Raw genomic sequence first — 24,751 nt, 5'->3', positions numbered from 1 at the left:
ATATGTTTGTGGTTTTTCGATGGTTGTATAACTGTTGAGATGGTGTTTGAGACAGGGTTGGGAGGGAGGGCGGTTGTTTAGATGTTTGTCGATTCAGTTTTTGTGACTAACTTGGGGGATTGAGGTTGGTTATGGAGTGGTTCGAATGAGCAAGGTATGGTATAGTTAGAATGAACTTATTTCCAAGCAAGTTTAGTTCAGGTTTAAGTGGAGGCGATTTCATTTCATTGTGCAGGTGTTGAATGTTTGTGGTTGTCAGGTTCGATAACTAAGGAAAGTCGATAGTTCTGAGGATTGTATTTTGTGTGGCTTGCTGCTTTGTTAGTTTTGAACAATATAGATGACTGGGAAGAAGCATAGTCCAGGATGGAGCAGATGGATTGTCTGTAGAGGATACCAAAAGATTTTTAGCTTGGCAAAATTTGGCTGTACCAGTAAGTGTTCCGAGGGTGTTTAGTTTGTTTACGGCCTTTTGTGTCGACGTTCGTGGTGTGGGGAAAGAATGTGGTGTGTGAGTGTACATGTGTGTGTGTGTGTCATACGCAAGTCCCAGTACATTTGGAGTTTTGTTGAGTGGGAGTGGTCGAGTGTTCAGGGTGACAGGAGGATGCAGGTTGGGTTCGTGTCTGCCAGGTTAAAAGGGTCATGGTAGACCTTTATGGTGATGCAGACATTGTTTAACCTGCTCTAAAATGTGTTTGGCTGTTCGCTGTTGCTTGGATGGTGTCGTGGCACTGTGATTGTGAGGTCATCTGAAAGTGGGAGGACTTTCACACTGAAGGTGGTGATGGGAGTTCATAAATGATAGACTGAAGAAAACTGTAGTAACGACCTCTATCTAGTGTAGTGCAGAGCTTGAGGATTTTGGATATTGAACGTTCGTGAAGGACTCTGGTTGGACTGTCAGCAATGAACTTTTTTTTTTTTTGTTTCATGTGTGTTGAGGAAATGCTGGGAGGACAACCACCCAGGATGTGGTGTGGTTCGTGTTGCAGTTTGGTGGTGCTCTGTGGGTGCTAGTGGGCGTGTTGCAGTTTGGTGGTGCTCTGTGGGTGCTAGTGGGCGTGTTGCAGTTTGGTGGTGCTCTGTGGGCGTTAGTGGGGTATATTGGTTGGCTTGTGGATCAGGTTTTCGAGGAGTGTGGTTATTGATGATGGGATGGACGCAAGGCGGTATGTGGAGGGGATGGGTGGCTAGTACTACATTGGCAGCTCCCTGATGTATGGAATTCTGTTTAGTAACCAGGTTGAAGGTATCTGTAAACACGCGGATTGCAGTTAGGCTACATTGTTTTCATGTGGAAGTTGGATATATATTGTCAGAAGTTGTTGCAGAGAAGTTAAGGTTTCCGTTAAAGACTCCAGCATTGAAGGATTGCTTGTAAAATTGAGACGTGGACAGACAATCAGAGCGACATTATTTTATCCGTCATATGCATGCGACGAAACATAAAGAGAGAAAATGAGAGAGGGGCGAGGCCTAGATGTTACCTCTTCTCTCCTCGTCCTCTGCCAGTCTTCCTTTGTTTTTCATCTTCTCATACTCCTTCCTTCATCTCACCACTCATCTTCACCCTGTCCTCATTGACGCCTCCTTACCCCTCACACTTCGCAAAGAAGCCTCTTAAGTTCGAGTTTGAAGTGTTGATGCGTCCATTCCTTGCCAGACCCAGTTACCAATTGACTTTGTAATTCATTGCTCGCGTTATCTATTGACCTTGGTATCTGTCTACCTTATCTATTGATTTCAGTGCTCAGTGATTACGTCCCTCGTTCACATGACCTTTTGACATTAACCCGAAAGTCGTGCTCGTGGTCCACATCAACATGCTACGTGTTAACGATGGTATGGCTTTATATCATGTTTGCCGTTAAGTATTTAACTTGTTGATCTTATCTTTTGGTCGAATGTTTCTCCTTGTTAGCTTTACACTTTGTGTTGCGTGTCTCTTCGTTGACATGGGTCTGTGATTCACTGTCACAGACTGAACTACTGATAGCGGATGTACGAATGACGAGATACGAGTGGTAGTGATCGTGTTTTCAATTTCATCAAAGTAGTTTTCAATTTTGTTTTATCCGAGTAGTTTGTTCAACTTGTGTTCTTGATCCAGTGTTTGCCATATGCACTCTTCATTTAGTCAGGCTGCATTTGTACCATTTTCTATTTACCTGCATTATCTTTAGCTTCGTCTTATTTCCCGTCAGTTTATTTGATCGAGAAGTTGGAGATTTCCACGAGAGCTCCACGTTGAGGCTAAAGGGGAAAATCTCTTTACAGTGTCGCAGGGTTGAGCTCGTTTCGATATTTGAACATCCTCAAGAGTTTTGCAAACGTCTAGTCCTTTGCGAAGGCCATTGGGTATTTCCTTTTTTTTTTCCTTGGCTTAACCTGTTATGGGATAGTTCCCACAACCTGTAGGGCTGTCGTTAAGGGATAGAGAGTTTGGACTGGGTGTAGACATCGGAAGACCACCGCCTCGATATCCCTCCTCCTCCTCCCACTCCACCCCAGTTCCATGCAGCGAAACTGTGGTTCCTGACGGGGATGCAGACGGTCAAGGTCGCACAGCCGCCGAGACATGCAGCAGTGATGCGGTCCGTGAGGACGAAGGTGCCCAGCGTGCTCGTGGCTTATGGGAAGGGGTTATCCCTCTTGCGAATGAATGTCTGGGGGGAAGGGACCCGACGCTGGCCCGATTCCATTTTTTTCCTCTCTTTTTTTTCTTTAAAGTGACCAGGTTGTTTTTTGATCGGAAGGAATGTGTTCTTGGTGTCGCTGTTTATTATTATATACCGTCAAGGGGTCACAGCAAAACTCATGGGCTCCAGTATTGCATTTTGATTGGAAGATATTGCTGCACATTGACTGGAAGATATTCATCATCAGAAATGGACCTCATGATTGATCTAATTCCGAAAGGCTATTTAAGACGAAGAGACTCACAGGTGTATGGGGTGTGCAGAGGACTTCGTGGAGAATGTGATTCCACTTGCATAGTTGCTTTTCTGGGAAGTCGAGGTGATTAATGGCCATTATAAGAGATCGTTCGACTCGTTCTCAAACTTTGGTTGTTGAAGCATCGTGAAATAGTGACCAATGTCATTATACTGCAGAACATCAGAGGCAAGTCTTCGGCGTATTCGTTTTTCCTTTATTGTCAATTATACCCTGCAGAAGGCATCTGTGCGAGTCGGAAGGGAGGAGGTTGATTGGTTCTTGGTGAAGGCGAGTTTTCTAGGCACAATTCGCCTATGCTTCAGCCTTCAAACTTGCTGATCATAACTCCCAGACACTTAAATTCATCAAAAAACATGTAATTCTTTTGCATACAGATTAGAATATTACGTTAAGGGTATCCATTTAGAAACAATGATATTGCTATGATTGGCATTCATGAGCAGTAGAATTGCGGTGATTGGCATATACTTACTATCTCCTTCTCACACACACAGACACACACACACACACACCTTGTCCCTCTGAGGCATCCAACAGAACAGTATCACCTGTGCTGCTACGATCGTTAAGTTATGAAGTAACGACTGTAGTGGCTTCTGTGATGACCCACCATCTCACGCACGCAATGATCCATCGAAGAATCATGGTGATATTAGGTTCACTTCAGAGCCCTGACCCACGCTTAGATGTCAAAACCTTTCTCCATACCAGCATTCACTCTCATGCAGACGCTTTTACATTGTCCAAAGCTCTTGACGTGATTCAGAAATCTTCCATACACATTTAGTCTAAACCTCTCAAGAATCCATTCGCGTTAACCTCTTTAAATCCATGAATGTTACTTTTGCTTTCTTATCTTCCACATTCCCTGCTTGACTGCACAAGTCTCAAACATCAGTGGCAGTTCTAGAATTCAGAGTTTTAGGCCTGAGTATGTAAGACTTGAGAGCGACGTAGAATTTAGCGTCTTCTTGACATCCCACACTTGAGTATCTCGTTTAGAATTCTATCCGTTTCCTAGCCTTTGCTGTCTCCTCCATAGCTTAAAGACGTGTTTGTCTCGTGCTTAGAGTGTACGTCAGACTTGAAGTGTCTGGACCAAAGGGGAAAAAAAAAGAAGTGTTTGCATGTTGTTTGATACCTCCAGCACACGGGTGATGCCTTCAGTTACTGTGCGTTGGATGCTGTCATCGAGACTGGGATGACGACAAGCTCAGGCAACTTCTAATGCCCTTCGGTTGCGAGAGTAAAGGTGAAATCTTGATCGATGGAGTCACGCTTGTGGGGACCCCCAGTCCGCATCCGGAGGGAGTGGATGGGGGAGGAGGTCGATGATGGGGAGAGGAAAGAGAGAGAGGGAGGGAGGGGAGGGGGAGTCAGAGGGGATGTAGGGAGGTAGGGGGTGGTGTTGAGAGAGTAGAAGAGGGAAGGATGGAGGAGAAGAAGAATGAAGGGGGACAGGAGTAACGGATAGCAACACATGGCGCGCTGTCATGAATAGGGGTAGTGTAGGTCAAGGCCAGCGGCGGCAAGTCAGGGGCGCAGCCGAGGAGAAGGGCGGAGAGGAGGTTCGTGCCTTGCAGGAGGCAATTGGGCGGTAGTGGTGCACACTCTGTAATGACACGTCTCTCACACTCATCCTCGACGGGTTAGCTCGGGTGGCAGTGTCGACCAGAGTTTATGTCAACTCCCCCGGGTTGTGTGTCATGCCCGTGTCAGTTTTTGCTTCCCGGTCAGATTTCCTTGTACTTGGCTACCAACAACCCTCTTTTTGTGTCGTCCTCCCTTTTTTTTTTGGGGGGGGGGGGGGAGGGGTTAATTTAACTATCTGATGTTTCTTCGTCGGCTTTTTAGTTTCATATTCCTCAGCCCAGAAGTCCCAGCAAGTGTCAGGTGCTCGCTGGTGTTGTCCTGCTCGTGTTTGTTTATCAGAATCTGTCAGTGTTGGAGTTTCTTTCAGCTTTTCCTCGTAAAGTTCAGCCTCCTCTCGTCAGCCTATCTTTATCTGTTAGCAGCTAATTGTTCTTCGTGTCTCTATAATGATGTTTAACTGGAGTACGATTTTTATTCCATGTATTTTCTGATGTCAGTTCTCTGCCTTAGGATTTGATTATCATTCTCCATCCTCTACCAGTGTCATTAATTTCTCTGTATACTTGGTTGATTGTTTTTGGGGGTGCAGGCCTGTCTGCTGCCGTCAGCATTTAAGGTACATCCACCAACCGAAGATTCGTTTTACACCTTCAGGTGTTGAGAGAAAGATAATCCCCACATACGTTCTCGCTTGTTTATGACCCTTGTTGTTACGCTAATGCATCGTTTCCCTGTTCATAGTGTTCTTGTGAGGTCAGGCGTTAATCCGCATTCTCCACATGTTGGAAGTTTTGCTTTTATTTTGCCAGATTTTATGTTCTGAAGTTATTTGTGGCCCTTGTGTGTGTGTGTGTGTGTGTGTGTGTGTGTGTGTGTGTGTGTGTGTGCTTTTTCTAATATTCTATTGATGCACGGAAAGTTGTTCTGATGTATGTATTTTTTCTTTCACTCATCATCCTGTCTTCTTTTGTCATAATTTGAGTAGTGTGTCTCTCTTTTTTTTTCCTGTTGGACGTTGTCACGAACTTTTCATTCGTTATGTTCCAATAATGCCAGCCATTTGTTCTAGCTTCTCTCCTCTTATATTGTTCCTGATTTGTGTTCATAATTTCCGTAATGTTGCTTTTTTTTCTTGAAGTTATCAGAAACTTTTTAATCGGGCTGTTTCACCAACTTAAACGTTAGTGGTTGACGGATGGGAAAGGTAGACGAAGGGAAGGATATGGAATGGGAAGATAGGCCAAAGAGGAGGAGGGGGAATGAAAAGAGGTGAAAGGGTAAGGCAAATATGCATACGCCACAGTACACATGTCACATTGATGACTTAAACTGCATGATGACATTTCGTCGTTGACCAGAAATGGTCCTTATGCTGATTTATAATACCTGCTCACAAGACAGGAGCATGAACTTTGACCCAACTTCAGCAACCAGCGGTTTAAGTAAGCATTTTATGTCGAGTTTTAATTACACTGGTCACGTTCGTATGCAAAAGTCAAGGCTTAGCGATTAATGGGTCTGTAAAAAAATATGGATATGTCGTCTTACTATTGAAATCGTCATCATCTTGCGTTCTTCACAGATGACACGAAAGCTGACTTTTCCCCGAGATGACTACGATATTTTTTTCCTTTACCTCAGTTAATAGCTTGGAGTTATGCACAGCTTGATGACTGGGCTGACGTGCATGCATTCCCCTCCTATCCTGGGTTGGAATGACGGAATCTAAGGACTTAGATAAGATCTGAGGTGGATGTATGATCGCGGGGCAACCTCCAGGTTTTCGACTAATGCTAAAGGAAACGTGGAAGAGGGGGGAAGGAAGCGGGTGTTCATTGCGGAACAGCGTGCAGACGTGGCGCGATCCCCCCTCCCCCTCGCCCGATGCCACCGGAAGCCATGTGTGGGAGAGGCTTGGGTTCTGGGCGGGGCGTGAGGGGCGAAGTCAAGCGCCCCCCCACCTTCCTCCTCACCCTTCTCTCGCCCCCCCTCCCCCCTCACAGCTTTCAGCTCCCTCCTTTGACCCGTCAGCTGGGCGCCTTCACACCCGCAGCCCCGTGACTGGCATGAGGAATTCTGTGGAGTTAGCATTTTGCTGTAAGCAGGACGGGAAGGGAGTTGAGAGGGGTGGGTGGGTGCCACAGTAAAGGAAGATAAAGAGAGGTGGGTAGGGGGGACGGAGAGACGTCGTCAGCGTGTGCTGGTACGAGTCGTAAGTATTCCATATCTTACCGAAGCTGTGATGTCGTCAGACCAAGAGCGAGTGAGGAGTGAATACACTCAGGTGGAGAGAGAGAGAGGGCGGCCAATTTATACACTCGCTGAACGTCAGATATTTGCCAGAGGATCTTGTACGAGTCGTCCTGGTTCTGTTAGATGCAGGAGGTGGGAGGATTGATGTAATCCAAAAAAAAAAAAAAGAAAAAAGAGGGGGAAATTTTAAATCAGAGTGATACCGTTGTGTTCTGTCCCGAGAACAGCTGCCGAACCCCCGTCCGTCTCTGCCTGGTGCTGTGTCTGGAGACGTGCACACATTCACCCACAACGAGTGTAGAGAGTTTCAGAGTTTCGCGTTTGCGTCCTTGAGTAAAACTTCTTTCGCATTTTTTTTTTTCAATTTCAGGTTGTCTCTTTGATTGGTTTATTTAGTTAATGCCGTTTAATCTTGCTGCCTAGCCTTTAACAAGAGTTTCCATAGGTAACGGTTGTGTGTGAGCTCATCATCCTGTATCAACTATACCCACCCGTTTCCGTTCTCTCTCGCTCGCTCCTTGATTTTCTGTGATCCTCATCTCCTCCTCGATCATCCTTCATCTTCACATTTACCATTCATACCTCAACCATCCTCGTATTCGTTTTCCTCCGTCTTTAAATGCGTAAAACTCGACATCGTCAACTGTAGGATGACCCCCTGACTCGTTACTCATTTCTCGTTGTCTATGAGATCATCCCCCTCGACTTGGACACCACCACACCCACACCCCCCGGCCCTAACCTTCGTCTGTGAGTTCACCCTCTGGATTCCAACCTTCCCCGGCCCATCGGCATGTGGTGTAGGATCATCCCCCATCCCGACTTCGGGTTCCACCCATCCCCCTCCCCCGCCGCCCCCCTCCCTCACTTTCATCCATCTCGCACAAGGTGACGCGCGCTGCGTGGCGCGGTCCATCCTTGCCTGTACAACGCCCTCACGCTATTATGACAACTGGGTCTCGAGATCCCTCACTGCAGATGGGGGTGTCCACGGACACACACACACACACACACACACTCTATTCTCTTTGGATGTTTTGTCATCCTTCTCTTTCCTCCTCTGTCGCGCCAAAGGACCTCCAAATGGGATTCTTATCGTGTTATCTAGACTCCTATGGCCCAGAGGGAGTTGTTAGTTAATGGGTCTTTACAGTGTCTGCGAACATACGAAGGTCGGTGGGTGATTCGTTTGGCGATACAATCACATGGGCAGTTTTATCACAGCGTCTCGAAAGCACTGCTTGTGGAGGGATGGAAGGAAATTATTAACATCGTTTATACAGCAGTTTATATAGCTCTCCAATGTTAACGAACGATCTTGATGCAGATTAAGTCATCATGGATCATGAGAATCGCATGATCTGATGCAACAGGTGGATCCTATCGTCATGCAATACTCGTGATCCATACCAGTCTCGCCTAACGGATAGATGGTATCGTGCATTATGGTGATATTGTTACCGGAATGGTACGGAGTGGAATGCTGTCGCATATTGTTTCAGGAATAACGGAACGGCCTTTGCCGTACTTCCTCTTGTCCATACCTTAGCGAGAAATGGCAAACAGAGCATAAAAACGTAACGTACACATGCATCACGTGTTCCATTTCCACTTGTTTTTTTTTCCTCCTCATTGTCTGTCACTTTAGCATCTTGCCTTGAGAATATCTATACAGTATTCCTGTTGGAGGATATATATCTTATCACTTCTCCTTCCCAGTTTGATGAGGTGAATAGGGTACATATAACCTCCACATTATCATTTCCACAGACAGACCCAGCGCATGAGTTTATATTTACCCTTCGTCCTATCTTACAGGTTATCTTCAGCCGATCTTGAGGGACCGTAGCTGTGGACTTCCTGCTCCTTGGCGGATGGAGGTCAGGAGTGCATTATGTCAAAAGTTCAGCCCTCGAGTCCTTGGGTTGAGTTACGCAGCGAGCCAACAATGTAGGCCAAGGTCCCCCAGGGCGCCAACGGCTCAATAACGCATACACTTGGGTCTCTCTTTTGACTGCGCGATTGGAAACCGTTCCTCGTTTAATTACGTTGCCTTGTTTAGGAGGCCGGGTTGGTAAGTCCTTGAGAACTATTTTATATATATATATATATATATATATATATATATATATATATATATATATATATATATATATATATATATATATATATATATCATTTATTCATTTATTTATTGATGTGGTCAGGGGCACAAGTTCTTTCAGTAATGCTATTGTTATTTGTTAGTTACTTGTGGGAGGAGGAGGAGGCCATTGTTCGTTTGTTCCTGACGCTGCCCAGACCAGGAAGGACAAGCTGCTTGTTAGGCTTCAACAAAACTACCGTGTTTAGAAATTATTCTGAATATCATATTTTTGATACTGATGCTTGATTCTCATATCATTCCATATTTTTTTCGTGAGCGATATCTTTTCATTTTGTGCTTGGAAGGGAATGATATTGGTTTCATCCTATAATTTGCTTGCGATTTATCATTTTTACAATGAATGGTACTGTAATTGTTTACATCTGTGTTGTTATTTACCATTCGCTTGTTTTCAACATCTCATGTGAGTGAGGTGGTGTGCATTGCATGCCATATGTCACTAAGCGCTTCCCGGCTTCCAAACTATAAAAGTATGCTTCCTTGCATGCTAAAGTATGGCATGTGTTTTACGAGCTGTGTCAAGGCTGCATCACATCGTTAAAGGGGGGCTCCACTTACCAGTAAATGCATGATGCACACACATCACAAGTATTAGACTGGGGTTGTGTTGGTGGTCGAGATAAAGAGATGGGGAAAATGAAGCAGTTACGTTTAAGTCAACCTATGGGTTGAAACAAGTTTGCGTTTCATAGTTGTGGAGGTTTAAGTCAACCTATGGGTTGAAACAAGTTTGTTTCATAGTTGTGGAGGTTTAAGTCAACCTATGGGTTGAAACAAGTTTACGTTTCATAGTTGTGGAGGTTTAAGTCAACCTATGGGTTGAAACAAGTTTACGTTTCATAGTTGTGGAGGTTTAAGTCAACGTATGGGTTGCAACAAGTTTACGTTTCATAGTTGTGGAGACAAGGTAAGTAGATTAGTAGGTTGAAGGTATGAGCTGTGTAGATGACGGATGCGCAAGGGGGTCTACCTACACGTAAGGTTTGAAGTGGGACACAAGCTCTGTTGGCCGATCGACCAACCGAGTGGACTCATGCATGGTTCAGCTAAAAGGGTTGACGGATGACTTGGAAAACCTGTGATGACTAGTGCATTTATGACCCGGCTTAAATGGGTGGAATGACGGGCGAGACCAGCCACGAGTAGGTGAGCAGGAAGCAAGGAAGGAAGGTAAAGAAAATACAATGACGAGAAAACTGAACGCGAGACGGTGAGTGGTATGGAGCTGATGAGATCAAGGAGACAAAACGTACGAACGGAAATGCTGCTGCAGAGAAATTGAATGACCCTGGCTCGAGGCAGTTGTTCTGACGTAAGCCGATAACTTGCTCCCAAAGAGTAAACTGAATAGTGTATAACATTATGTAGAAACACCAGTAATCAAGGCTTTCTTTCCCCCCCCCCCAAAAAAAAAAAAAAGAAAATCTCTCATCATAGATCAACGTCGATCGGTTATGTCCAAACAGAACCTCGCTTCTCGGGCAACGTCACTCGATTTATCAACCAGTTTGGTTCGTCGTCGACGCGTCAGTAAGGCCCGTCGTCGTCGACGCGTCAGTAAGGCCCGTCGTCGTCGACGCGCCAGTAAGGCCCGTCGTCGTCGACGCGTCAGTAAGGCCCGTCGTCGTCGACGCGTCAGTAAGGCCCGTCGTCAACCCGTCGGAGTAAAGGCGGCGTCTGCTGAGGCACGAGGAGCTTCCTTTCCCGTAATCCTCATCACTGTAGCGTAAAATGTAGGTCAGGTAATTATTCGAAGATAGCTTGTTCATAGAGAGACATCAACCTGATTGAAGTTCGACTCAAAAATGTGATTTAACTTGAAAATACAACGTAAAATCCTTGGATGTGTGAAGCCTTCAAAGTACGTCTCCAGTGTTTAGATTTTTCTTTGGGCAGGAATTACGGTCAAGGATGTGTGTGTGTGTGTGTGTGTGTGTGTGTGTGTGTGTGTGTGTGTGTGTGTGTGTTGCTTGGTTAGTTTGGATGCTTGTGTGTGATTATGTACGTTGCGGGGCGAGAGGTTTGCACTCGTGTTGCCCCGTCCCTTATAAACCATGTCTTTATTCGTGTGTGTGTATGCACGTATACACCAGCGAGCATGCATGGGTGCATGTTTATCTGTTAGATGGTGTATGCGTGCATATGTGTGTGTGTGTGTGTGTGTGTGTGTGTGTGTGTACAAGTTCTCTCATATGTGCATATTGGAAAATATGTGTATTAATGTGCACACAAATGTAATAGCTATGAATATGAAATGGGCTCGACTTAACTGCTTTTTTGAAAACTATTCTTTTATTAAGATATGTCCTTAAAAACATGAACAGGGAGAATAAAGTGAAAAATGGAAGCCTGCATTGTGCCAAGCGGACGGACATGAGCCAACAAAGAATATACGGCATTGAGAAGTAAATCACGAAGCAATATGAATTACACGTTAAGAATTATGAACTGTGAACATCAGTAACCGACGACAAGGAGCGGAACGTCCATAGCAAAAGCATCAGATTTCGTCCCATTTCCGTGCCCTACTTTCGCCCACCAGCAACTCTATTGTTCCAGATCATCATCCCCCTCCACACACACACACACACACACACACACACACACACACACACACACATGCACTCTTCCCATCCTATCCCTCTCATCTTTATCAGTCTTCCTGTCATTTGTTGATTCTTTCTCTCTATCTGATATTGCTTCCATCATGGCTCCCGAAGTTCCTATCATCCACCTCACTGTCCTTCCCATCTCATTGCTTCTCCATCTATCCTGGCTAGAATGTCTGTCATCCTTCCCAATCAACCTTCCATCCTGGTATCCTCTTCCTATCATTCTTTCTCGCCTTCATCCAGTCGTGTTCGTCATATTATTTCCACCCATTTTACAGTGTCGTCCTATCTTACCGCCTCGTTCCAGCGCGTCTTTGTCTCATCCAGTCTTCCCTCCATCTTGCTCCATTCGCCCTCCTGTCCTAACCCTCCTTCCTGTCATCCCGTCTCTCATCTTACGTCCTTTTTTTTTTTTCTAACCCACCGAGTAACGGCCTCCGAAAGTGAAAGTTTGGAGTTGTAGGGGAGGAGGGTGGTACTGCTTTCTCTGCTGATGACCCTCTTCCTCTTTTTTTTTTAACCCCTCCCCCTTGCTACCCTAACACCCCCCCCCCCCCCACAATCTCTCCTGCCCACCGCCCCTCTTGGTTTGATGTCCTAAAACCACGTGGGTCCCCCCCGCTTCCACCCCCTCCTCCTGCCCGCCCGCCCCAGTCATAACCTGGCCTGGGGTAGATGGGGGGCCAGTGGGTGCTCCACTTCCTTTGTCCCGATGGCTGGCTGCACATGGGGTAGGAAGGGTGGAGGGCAAGCGTGCAGGAGGAATTGCCATCAGGTGCTCAGTTGATTTGCGATGGGGTTTATATCAGTGTTGATGAACTGTTGCTGATGGATAGAGGAAGAACAGAGCAGTAATTCTAAGGAAACATCATGGATACTATTGCGAATCAAGAACTAGTATAGTCGTGTATCCGTCCTCCCCCAATTGCTAAAACATAAAGCTTTTTGGCATGATTCGGAAACTACTTTGTTGGTCAAGTTTCTCTCGCGGAATGTTTCGAAAATTCGTTAGTATTTTCGTACGTTGCAGTAGGTGAATATTTCTTGATTGATGATAGCTTCTTTACCTAAATATTTGTTCAGAAGATACAAAACATTCATCTCTCCCGGCCATAACTTGCTCCCATGATCAAAAGTTGTAGGAACAAAAGCATACAACATGTTTGAGATGTGTTTGGCAGATACATCGTTAGTGTTGTAACGCCAACGATAGTAATGGTAGTTACAACCGTGACACTGATCATAGCAAAACTGATCAAAGATTGTGAGTCATAATTAGGTCACGGCTTTCCCTAGCAACATTCTTCAACGTTTGGATTGAAAAGTGAAAAATATAAATTGTTCTTCATGTTACACTCCAGTCGGTTGTCATCTAGCGTTAGCGCCTCTGGTAAACTCAAAATCCAAAGCCAAATAACCACTGTCTCTCACAAGTCGGTAAGACTTCAGACTTTCCCAGTTGGACCTCCATATTCCTGTATTCCATGGGACTCTCTCAACACTGGCTGGCACTCCCTGTCAAAAGTGACTCCCGACTTGTCAAAAGTCTTTGACTATTTCTCTGGCAGTGGAAATGAATTTTCCACGTCGATTCACGCCGACTGAAAATTCATATATATTTTTCTTTTTTGAGGTTTCGACGAAAAACGATTGCGTTTTCGTAACCCGAGTTTGGAATTTTGTACACAGAGTTGATCATTGATTCGCATTACGGTAACACTGAACAGTACTACACTTGAGATGCTTTCAGTCGTTTTGCTTTCGACTGGAATACAGTTACGAGTTCCCCTCAGGGGATTCTTTGGTTCCAGTTACCAGAAAGGGAGAGAGTTTGTCTGACATACGAGCATTTAAGTCGAAATACCTTTAAACATATTCAGTATTCTCAGATTAAACCAGCAGCTGTTACATGTCCGTTGGAAGGTTTGCTTAAGTCATGAAGCAATATTGTAACCGTCTTTGCCAGTATATGCCGAGCAATGAGAAATGCCTTTTAAGATCTGTACATAATTCGTGTATCAGTTTATCCTAACTTTTTCTTGAGGCTTCAAATGAGTGGGATGGTATTCGACTTCTTGCTGGAACACCATGGGCGGGATGGGTACTCCTTGTATTATCACTTTCGAAATATTGGAGCAGAAGAAAGAGCCAAATGATTCATCCTCCAAAGGGCCAAATGATTCATCCTCCAAAGGGCCAAATGATTCATCCTCCAAAGGGCCAAATGATTCATCCTCCAAAGGGTCAGGCTCGAGCGTCTGAATAGTTGTTACCACGCAAGCACACACACATGTAAGGTTAAGCGAGTGTAAAGTTCTCCCCCTGACGCAAGTAGTTAACACATACGCCCGCACACACACTTCCCTCCCTCCCTCCCCTCCGCTCTCCCTTCAACATCACGTGAGGTAAGTAGGTGCTACCCTCCTTGCTGCAACGCGACACCCTTCGTCTGCGGTGAGGCCATCTTCCTACAGTTAACCCACCCCCCCGGCCATCTGCTGTACACCTATTATAGTAGATCACCCCAGCCTTCACTAACACCTCCCTCTTCCCTCTCCTCCCCTTCCTCCTTTCTCTTCCCTCCCGTTCCCCCCCATTCCCTAGTAACGTTCCCTACCCCCAGGCCCAGCAGCCCTGCCACGGCAATGTTGGCCAAGGTCAGATTCCTTTTCTCCTCCTCTTCTCTCCGATTCTTCACCTCTCTCTCTCTCTCTCTCTCTCTCTCTCTCTCTCTCTCTCTCTCTCTCTCTCTCTCTCTCTCTCTCTCTCTCTCTCTCTCTCCCACGCCACTCTGTGATTCATGGTCGTAGCTCGAACCCTAGTTGGAGTAATTGACCCCTCCTTTCTGCCAAAACAACCACGGGCAAATGCACTGGTCAGAATTGGTACTCACCGTAGGAATAATGGCTTCTTTTGACCTTTGGCAGGAGGTCGGCTTTATGCTCGCCATGTGTGCACTTCCCACAGGATACGCGCCAGCCGGATCTAGAGCAGAACGGAGAGGGAGCGTGAGTAGGTTGGCGGTGGGGGTTTGAGGTGACGCGGGCGTTCATACAGGCTGTCGACTGGTGGTGGGGGTTTGAGGTGATGCGGTCGTTCATAAAGGCTATGGACTGGTGAAAAGTTTGAGGGATTTTTTTTGTCATTATTATGATTTTTGGTGTGTGATGTGACGGACGGATGTGTTTGTGGTGATGATTTGGTTAGAAATTTGCGCGGAAATGCGAACAGAGAGAGAAGGGAGGTATGCATCACAACGGAGAGAGACACGTACAACAAAGCACCTGATAGGCGACGAAACTGTTCGAGGAAGGGATGGAACAGAGAACCAGTTGGGGGGGACTGTGGAAGACCTTCATTTGTGTCCTGGCAGCAGGGTCACCGTGTGACGGTTGCTGCTGCATCACACTACCGGATGGTAGAGAGCGGTTGTGGATGGTGAAGACTTGGGCAGGGTTGTAGAGCAGGAGGAACGAATGTTTCATTCGGGGTGTGGAAGTTCGAGAGGGGCTGAAATGGCAAAACTTCCTCGGGAGAGAAGACGACGTACCACATTGAGTAAGAATAGAGTAAGTTAGAGTAATTGGATGAGAGTCATGTAAGCGTAATGTAAAATGGCACATTAACTGCACTGTAACACCTACAAGTGTATGACTGCAGGTAACTCAGAAACACGAGTTAGTTGGCAAAAGTTACAGTAGTAGTTAGTGGCCAAGGAGAACATTCACCGAAGATGGTAGGACGAAGATAAAACAAGTAGTCGTACCTATCGGCAGTAGGGAATGTCCCCATAATGAAATATAAAACAGTGGACGGAGGGTAGATAAGTCGATAAGAACGTGAAATGGAACGGACGTGTTCGAAACCCCAAAGACCAGGATGTACGGACGAACGGTACAAAAAAAGTAACAGGGAAGTGTATAGGAAGGTATTGATGAGACTGGTGGCGGCGGGAGGGAAAGCATACTGGTTAGAGGATGTGTTGTGTGGGTGGGTGTAGAGGGGAGGTTGTTGCCAGGGTGGGCCGGGAGGTAGCGTCGCCACGCTGCTAGAACCCTGACACATCCAAGCCCTCGTGTCTGGTGCAGCATCACCAGGCTAACCTTGTAATGCAGTCGTGTGCGTCTCTTGACCCTCAGTGCTGTTACTGATGTAGTGAATGACTTAAGTTTCATCTCTAGTGGGGTGGTATTGATTGAATACATAACTTTTCAGGTAAACGAACATAAGTGCTTTCTTATTTTTGAAGGTCATTGAGAATCCATGGTAAGAGCAAAGCCTACTTTTGAAGTATGACTAGCCCGGCATTGATACAACGGAGCTAGGGACTGAAGTGCATGAGCATCATTTTGAAAACGGCGGGCGAAATATCGGAGGCACAAACGAAAGTGGCGCTACGTGTTTGGACGTAGCTCATCCACGCGAGTACTCAAGCCCCCATTCGTCATTCCTGGCATGCCTCTTAATATCCCTAGAGGGCCCTGACCACGCTTGTCTGGTACGATGTTGACCATTCATCGCGTCCGGCCCTTCTGGCCACAGTCAGTTCTAGCCATTACTCCTGTCGATCACTATTCCTACCAGCGTCCATTTCTACAAGCAGCTTCATAAAAGCCTGTATTCCTCATGATGATGACTACCTGTACCATTCTCCACAGTTGCCAGCAGCGAGTCTAAGCACCAAGCTTCTCACGTCTCGCTCACGCTTACATAAGTTCGGATGAAGTAGGAAGTGCAAATGCGTCTTTGGTTCATGCGAGGTTCATAAATGAACAAGTATTCATTTTGCTTTAGTGTATCGCATTTCTGGCCTTACAGAGCAAACAGACGAGAGACATACATCTGATTTAAATAGCTTAGCAGATTTACGAGTTATGTGGTTTAATCCCCAACGTATCTCACTCGTTTACGTGTCGGTGAATGTCCTCGCGTTTGACTAATAAGATTAGACTTTGAGTGAGGTTAAGAGTGGGGGTGTGGAAGGTGAAGAGGGCAAGGGAAGGGCGTGGACGTTGGACCTTGATTATGCTCGGGGCCAGAATCAGACACGGGCGTGGGCATGGGATCAGTCGTGGGCGTATGTGTGGGAAAGTGGTTTGGGACGTAATCAAAGGTTAGGCGTTGACATGAACCTCTTTGTAGGAATGCTCAGGGTTAGATGTGTCGGACGTGAATCGGTTTAGGGGTGAGGGGTGGCCTTGAATCTGTTGAGGGATCTGGATATGGGGAAGTTCTAGGGCGGAATCTAAGGACGGCCGTGTTGAATCTAAGGATGATATGAGGAGTTGCATGGGGTTAAAGCAGAGGACGGGAGTGAGTTGTATAGGGTTGGACCTGAGGTTGGATGTGGCAAGATGTACGGGATTAATTATCAGGACGGGTGTGAGGAGCTGTGTGGGGTTGAATATAATGACGGACCTGTGTAGGTTTATGAAGTTGAATCAAAGGATGGGAGTAAGGTGTATAGGACTAGATTTAAGGACGGGCGTGCGTGGGGAGATGTGTGAGGCTGGCTAAGGACGGGTGTCGGGAGGTGTGCGAGGCCGAGTCTGAGGACGGGAGTGTGTGTGCGTGTGAGTGGAGGTTTTGTGGCTGAACCTGGAGGACGTTCGTCAGCGCGAGATCAGATGCGACCATGGACATGGGGAGGCCGAGTTAGTGATTCTCTTGGATGTGGGAAGGTGTAGATGTGGTGGATGTGATAAAGCCGTGGACGTGTGATAGTGGAGGGCGGTGGTTAGGGATGGGGGATGAGGGGGAGCACGTCAAGGACGGAAGGGCGACCTCCACCCGCCTAAGAGCCGGGTGGGGGTCGCTCGGGTGGCCTCTCACCCCAGCCTCGTGTGGACCAGGAAGCTACTGACCGGACGAGCCACTTACCCCAGTCATTTTACGTCCCTATTTTTTTTTTTTTTTTTTTACCAGTGGCTTATGTTGCATTCATCGATGTTTCTATGTACCTTTTGTTTGAGTATTTCGCTCCTACGTATTTTTACGAACCCCCCATCACGTAATCACGTTCATATGCAAATGTTTTGTCACGGAAATAAAATTCTTTTTTATTTACGTATTGTATACATTGACGTACATTTAGATATAGTTGGAAGATAATCTTTCATTTGCATGTCGAGAAAACTAGTCAGAATCTCCTCGGGTTTATGTGGTGCCTGGATACACGCAGCGGTGTATAGCACGGAAATAGCGAAGCACTGAATTGTAAGGCTCCTGTCGGGTTCTAGGAAGTAGGTTGGTGGGGCTGATGCTGTATTTCCTATGAGCGCACGTGCACGCTCTCTCTCCCTCCCTAGGGCAGACTGGTATGTATGTGGTATACACGGGGCAGCCTGTATTCCTCCTATTGACGATGTTCACCTCGTGTCAGATCTTCTCACTGCTGGCAGCGTCTCGTCACACCAAGCTCATGTTTAAGGCGACTTCTCACGTTTCGCTCGGTTTACATAAGATCTTCGAGTGAAGGTATTCTAGACCAATGCTTTAATGTAGAATACATAAGCTATAGACGAACTCAGAAACCTCGGTACCATAACCATGTACATTTCCAGTGATCTTCCTCAAAAAACGGGGAGGTCGATAGCGAAACAAGTAATCATTAGGCAGAGCCTGGTTGATGGAGGTACTTTGCCGTGTTGCGGAATTCACAGAATGACACATGTACCGCCGGTTCACAAAAGGTAGAGGATTTAAGCTTCTGCCCACGCGGTTTCAACATGTAAGTGTGACTTCACACGTGATTAGAATCTTACAAAGGGTTGTAAAGAACCGTACTAGGAAATACTTAATGAAACACCCAATAACATTTACATAATTGAAGGTCACTGAATTTTCGTCAGGTAAAAGTAGACAAACGCAGCGGTTAATGCACCACAAAAGTATATATGATACACTGATGTAAGGACACAGAATGGATCCTGTCCCAATTGGCTTTGCTCTAGAAAGTAGCAAGTGTAACCATTATGGATAAAGTTTTATCAGGAGTTCCACAAGGAACTATTTGAACCCCCTTACATTTCCTCAGTCAAGATTGCCCATATAGAGAAAGATACGAGAGGAAGTGGAATACGATACTTTGCAGAAGACATCAGAATAAGTAAATTGGTAAGCACGAAAGAGTACAGAGAGATTAAGACGAGCTAAACATGATATACAGATGGGCAGATGAGAGAATCTCGTGGAATTAAGTGAAAAGCGAACATCGAAAGATATTAGACGTTACGGTTACTCTATAATAGAGCGAATAGGATGAGAACTTTGTGAAGATGGCACATTTGAAGACTAGCGAGTAATCTCAAGTGGAAATCTAAGATACCGAGAATAATGACAACATACTGTGTCCGACTTCACACGGTCAACCCACCTCGTGCACACACACAAAAAAAAAATCGTCCTCAAGACATTTAATTTCCAGCACGTCCACTCGCTCACTCCTCCTTGCGTTCCAAGCCCGGGATATCCTTACACCATTGCGTTTCCACCAGGAGCAGGGAAATGATGGGGCTCTCTTGGAGTGAGAAGTTCCTCAAAGGGACTGTAATCTTTATCGCTGACGTGACATTGATGAAACCTCGTTGGTGAACTCACTCGTGGTGTGACCGCAGGCACGTCTAGTCCGGCAACAGACAGACAGATAGATAGATAGTTAATAGACCGACAGATATACTGTACCTGATATGCATGTACGAATTTGTAATGTAAGTTGACATAGGTGCTGTCACAGTGTGGTATTGATGACATAGATGGTGTTAATTTGATGCTTTTTGCGAGTATCATTATTCTGGCAGATGATTCACACAATGCTTTACCGACATTGTTTGGGTGTGTCCAGACATATAACGAGGTTAGCTGTAATATCTTGAATCTTTCTGCTCGCGAGGTCAGTGATTTCAAAGGGCAAGATTATATATATGCTCACGGGTAGTCTTCCGGATGGCCCTGTTCTATATTTCTCTCTCTCTCTCTCTCTCTCTCTCTCTCTCTCTCTCTCTCTCTCTCTCTCTCTCTCTCTCTCTCTCTCTCTCTCTCTCTTACATGATGGTTCATTTTCATTTGCATCTGTTTTCTGTACTTGTCATTGTCTTTATCAGTCTGTATCTCTTGGTTCGCCTACCTTTCAATACGTCTGTATATTTATATTTGTGTGTGTTCTCTCTTACTCTCTCCTTCCTCTTTGTATTTTCTTTCATATTTATCAGTCTTCATGTATTTCTGGTCCTCCTCCTTCCTCCTCCTCCTCTTCCCTCTTCCTGTGTTCCCTTCTCTTCCTGGTCTGCCCTGGTTGACCCGGTGGGCCTTTAGGGGTCACGACTATATCCTACTTCCTAAAGGCTTTGACCTCTGAAATATACCTTGGCGAGGGTCGAGTGCCGTAGCAAGGTCACCACTTAGGTTGTTCAGTGGGAGGGGGACGTCGAGAGAAAGGTGTGTGGTAGTGGGAGACGACTAGGAATTGTGGGGAAAGTGTGGGGGTAAGGTCTGTAGGAGGAGTGGGACATTTTTGATGTTAGATAGCTTCTGTATGTTCTAATGTGTGAGCAGATGTACCGATTTTCCTGCTGACGTGGTGGCACTCCTTGCGAATTTGAGGGAGAAATGTTTTAAAAGAAAATTGTGTGTTATTTTACGAAGAATTATGAAGTTAATAGTCTTATATTTTGTTAAAGTCAAGTTCTTGAAGTTAGTGGCCCTTTATTTTTGTTTGTTAGTGTCAATTCAGTCCAGTTTACTATGTAAATTACATATGGACGACCCAGTCCTGACAAGATGTAACATATTAGATTCCCTTAACATACCTAATTGCCTTTCCCACTTTAGGTGGGTAGCGTCAGGAACTGTAGCCTCATTTGCACACGTCCAATCTCAAGCTGTCATGTATAATGTATCGTAACCAGGGACTAATCAGATACACACGTGTATATTTGTGTGTTGGATGTGTGCTCGGGATGACTTTTGAGATTCTTAATTTCTGTGCATTTTGTAACCATAAGTCTCCCTTTATGTATTTGTGTGTGGATATACTATATATATTTGTGGGTTAAGGTGTGTGCACGTATGTATGCATGTGTTACAAATTTTATGGATATATAACCGAGAGCTTTTTTTTTTTTAGAAGAGTCGTTTCTTTGCTCGCAGGTTAACGATAATTGTACTTGACTGTTTTATGTAATGCGAGTCCTCCCCCTGCGTACATACAATGTCTGCAGGTGGACATTTATATTGTTTGATGCGAAACAATTATATGCCTAAAGCTGAAAATGTTTCTCGTTCCCCAGGAAATCTGTCGTGAACAGAGTTGGCCGTTTAATGATTACATTTGATTATTTTTCTTTTGCTTGTAACAACACTGTCTAGGAGCATTCCAGCTGAAGTGTTTGTGTGTGTATGTGGCTGATTGAAGGACAAAACACATTGGTTCTTTTCGAATTCAGGGAAGTCATAGGTCAAATGACACGCATGTGTGTGTGTGCTCTCTGTTGCTGCTTGGAGGAAGGAAGTGCCATGCCCGATTGATCCCAAGATGTTTATTTTCCCCCAGCGATTGTCACGAGGCTTTCGACCGCAGAGTAGGAGCGAGTCCTTCCCGAGAGGACCTGTGTGCACCCTGGTGAGGAGAGATTACGACCCCCATCCCCCCAAATAAGGTCGGAGTGACGGGCTGTCTTTTTGCCCCCAGAAGGAGCGTCATCACCCAGATTATCGGTGCTGTCATATGGCATATGACTGATAATTGCGTACCCAGATCACCATTTCAACCTTGGGTAGTGCTAATGAACTTCAAAAACACAAGAGGTGAGAGAAAGCGTTTTAGTGCATCATCATAGGTGCGTTGGTACGCCAGGTGTATGCGTGGTAGAAGTATTTAAGGGCATTACGGACACGAGAGTGTTGCCAGTGTATGGATGTCTGTCGTTTTGTCGGTGCTAGACGTAACTGGGTATTATAGACGTTAAATCCATTTCTTTCGTGAGATCTGAAGGGAATTTGGTATATAATGGGTGTTGGATATTTGTGGGATCTGAAAAACCAAGTCTTTTTTTTTTTTTAGGCGAGTTAGAAGTGGTCATAGGGACACCAGTTTTACATCTTGGTCGGGCATGATGATGAGGGGGAGGAATATAGAACGTCACCTTTACAGTTGATTACAGAATACTCAAGCTTTTTTAGGGGCGCATTTCAGGTGCTAGAGAATAAGCATGACTTAGCTGAACCCCATCGCAGACAACAGCTTCTTGAGGAAGACGCAGCAAGTTCTCAGCTGCGTATGCCTCACCCTACATGCCTCTGAGGGTGACTTTGGCCGCTCCCCCCAACGCCCCGCGGGTCACCATCCGCTGCGCCTTCCCGCCTACATTCTCGCCCACGCCACCCACGCGCCCGTGATATCACCAGCCCGAACAATATGCCTCGTCTGGGTACGAGAACTACTGCTTTACGGCAGCGAGGTGAGGATTTGGCGTTTTGGTTCATCCCCTGTGTGTCCTACGAATGCCCCAACTTTCATATGGTACACTTGAGGCATTGCATTATCAGAGCTTCAGACGAGTTTACCTCTTGCATTCCTTCTCGCTCCTCATGGTAAGAAAAGTATCGGGGGCAAGTGTGGAGTGTGACCTTGAGTGTAAGGTATAGATGCCAAAGACGTCTGGGCCAAGCTGGGGGACGTCAGCGGATGTTGCAAGGTTGGATGGTCGTTGCGATAGGAGATACTGTGGTCTCTCATGGGTACGAGGAAGCTGCCGCATGGTATATACATGACGTGGGATGCCTGTGTGTACTCCGCGTATAGCAGGTATTTGTGCGTTAAAAAGAAGTTGGAATGCGAAAACAGCCTCGAAGGCCAATGGCGTAAAACAATCACAGGACATGGAAAAGGATATGAATTTCAGTACTGCCGTTCGTACCGACACAAATTAGGCTTGAGATTGACTGATGATGCTTAGATATTGAAGCCTTTGCTGCTGGTTTACAAAGAGTGTTCAATTCCAGAAAGTATTGCAATGCATGTTCGATAAGTGGAAAACTATCCTCTAAGGGTAGGTGGAGAATGATGCAGTGAAACTGTTCAGAAATAATAATTGTTAAATTTACACAGTTACGGACATCAAAAAAAGATTAGGAACTTTCAATTAGGGAAGATATCGCAATTAATGTGGATAGATGTAACGAGGTGCAATAGGAGAATGGGACATGGTTGGAGTGTTGCTTTGGTTTAGGGAGCACCTGTTGGGAGTGGAGTGCCTTAGGCATCTGGGAGTGGACGTGGCAGTGGATAGAACTATTGGGGCTGAAGTGAGTTGTGACTCACTTCATAGGTGAGGTTGGTTAATGGTCCGGGGTGCATTGAGGTGTGTGTGTGTGTGTGTAGAAGGTGAGGTCATTGTCTGTCATGGCAAAGACGGGTGTGTTTGAAGGTATGGTAGTCTTGACACCGGGGAGTCTTGGGCTTTGAACGCAAAGGAAAAGAACAGGTTGGATTTAAGGGAAATGAAACGGCCGAGGACAATATGTGGTGCGAGACAAGTTCACCTTGTCAGAAATGATTGTAAAAGAGATTTGTTAGTAAGCTCAGTCTGATTGAGAGAACAAACCAGGGTATTTGGTCATATAGAGAATAGCAAAAACAAAATGTTTGCCAAGAGGATGTATTGTCTCTGTCAGAAGGGGTGATTGATTTTAGCCCCAAGTTTAACCAAACTGTTGTGTGCACCCCTTCCCATTTTGTAGGCGGTGACGCAAAAGTGGAGGGAGGAAGGCCGGGAGGGTGAGACAAAGAAGAGACGAGACGACGGAGTGAAGGAGGTTTAGTGGGTATTGAGACTTGAATATTCAGGAGGGTGAGAGGCGTCCATGGGATAGAATAAACTGGATAGATTTAGTACACTGGGGGGGGGGGGGAGGCCGACTTGCTGTTGGGCTGAACTAGGTTATATGATGCGGTCATGGGGTAGCATTTTGGGGCTTGCCTGTGGATGGTAAACTGTGGTTTCAGTCCATTTGTACATGACAGCGGATGAGTGGATGCGTGCAAACGAGACCCAAGTGTGTGTTTGTTCTGTATGCTTCCTGGCTGAGGCGGGAGTAATAGTTGTATGTAAAAGAAAAGAGAGAGAGAGAAATAATAGGGAAGAAAAATGGAATGGGTCATTAATCGTTAAGAATGCTGTACCCATTGTCACGAGACAGACAGACACTTTAGGAGAGGGTTTTAGTAAGTAAACTTGTAGATTTTTAAGACTTTGATATGTGTGAAGAAAAGGCGCGGGTAGCAGTAAGAATATATAGTATAGTCAGCAGATGCGAAGGAGTCGTGAATGTTCACAAGCACAACCAAGCAATGCAGATGTTTAACAAGTTTTTTTGATAGTTGGAAGTGATCAAGAGATGGGGGCCCCACGAGTGTAAATCTCCCTCCTTGTGCAGTACAAACAGGTAATTGCACGCGCACACACACACACACACACACACACACACACACACACACACACTCATTAGTCGTAGGTGCTCGAGAAAAGTTCAACCACACCTGAAAATTGTAGGGGAGCAGGACACAATTTAGGGCACAGGGAGAAAGTTTAGGACAGCGGGTAAACCATCCGGCACGGCAGAAAGAAACTGGGAGAAATTTTTCGTGTAGCAAGAGAAAGCTCAAGACAGGGAGTAAGAATTTGATATTATGGGGAAAGTTTAGGCTTTCAGTCGAAACATTTACCCCGGCTTTTTGCGTTGGTGGGGGTCAGTTGTCAGCAGGAGAAAAAATTGATTATGATTTATCAGGTGGGTATTTGGAGAAGTCATACATGACTTGGGGGAAATTAATTAAAAGTGAAATTCTGGGGCTGGGGGAGATTTACAGAGAGAGAAATGATCATTCAGCGCCTTTGCCCCTCTGGTAACACCCCTATCAAGGGGATGATGACCACAGCTAGAGAGTCTCCAATGGATAAAATTTGTATCAAAGTGAGAATTCGTAAGATACTGCAGGTGAAATGAGAACACTTCAAGAGAGTGTAGCTTTAGTGGAGGAGATCTTTTGAAGATGTTGATCGAGTAGAATCATGTGATCAAGTTTTGAGGAAGACTTGATTGATTCTTGGGAAGGAGAAGGACAGTTTAAGGAAATGGGGGAGAGGGGGATTCGGATAATTTTTGA

The 24,751-nt window shown here is 45.6% G+C and overlaps 1 long non-coding RNA gene across 2 annotated transcripts in view; it reads right to left on the bottom strand.

Moving 5' to 3' along the window:
- Positions 1–24,751, bottom strand: part of LOC139760279 (uncharacterized) — a 149,831-nt gene that overhangs the window by 49,713 nt on the left and 75,367 nt on the right. Inside the window, exon 1 of one of the 2 annotated variants that reach the window (XR_011715289.1) lies at positions 14,480–14,616. The exons of the other annotated variant lie outside the window; for it this stretch is intronic. This is a non-coding gene — a long non-coding RNA (uncharacterized lncRNA). Of the gene's footprint in view, positions 1–14,479; positions 14,617–24,751 lie in introns of those variants that run through there. 2 annotated transcript variants of the gene reach the window in all.

This window comes from Panulirus ornatus, chromosome 36 (genome assembly GCF_036320965.1).
Source record: "Panulirus ornatus isolate Po-2019 chromosome 36, ASM3632096v1, whole genome shotgun sequence".
Taxonomy (NCBI): Eukaryota; Metazoa; Arthropoda; class Malacostraca; order Decapoda; family Palinuridae; genus Panulirus; species Panulirus ornatus.
The sequence above is the reverse complement of the archived record's forward strand: the minus strand, read 5'-3'. Positions and strand labels throughout refer to the sequence as shown.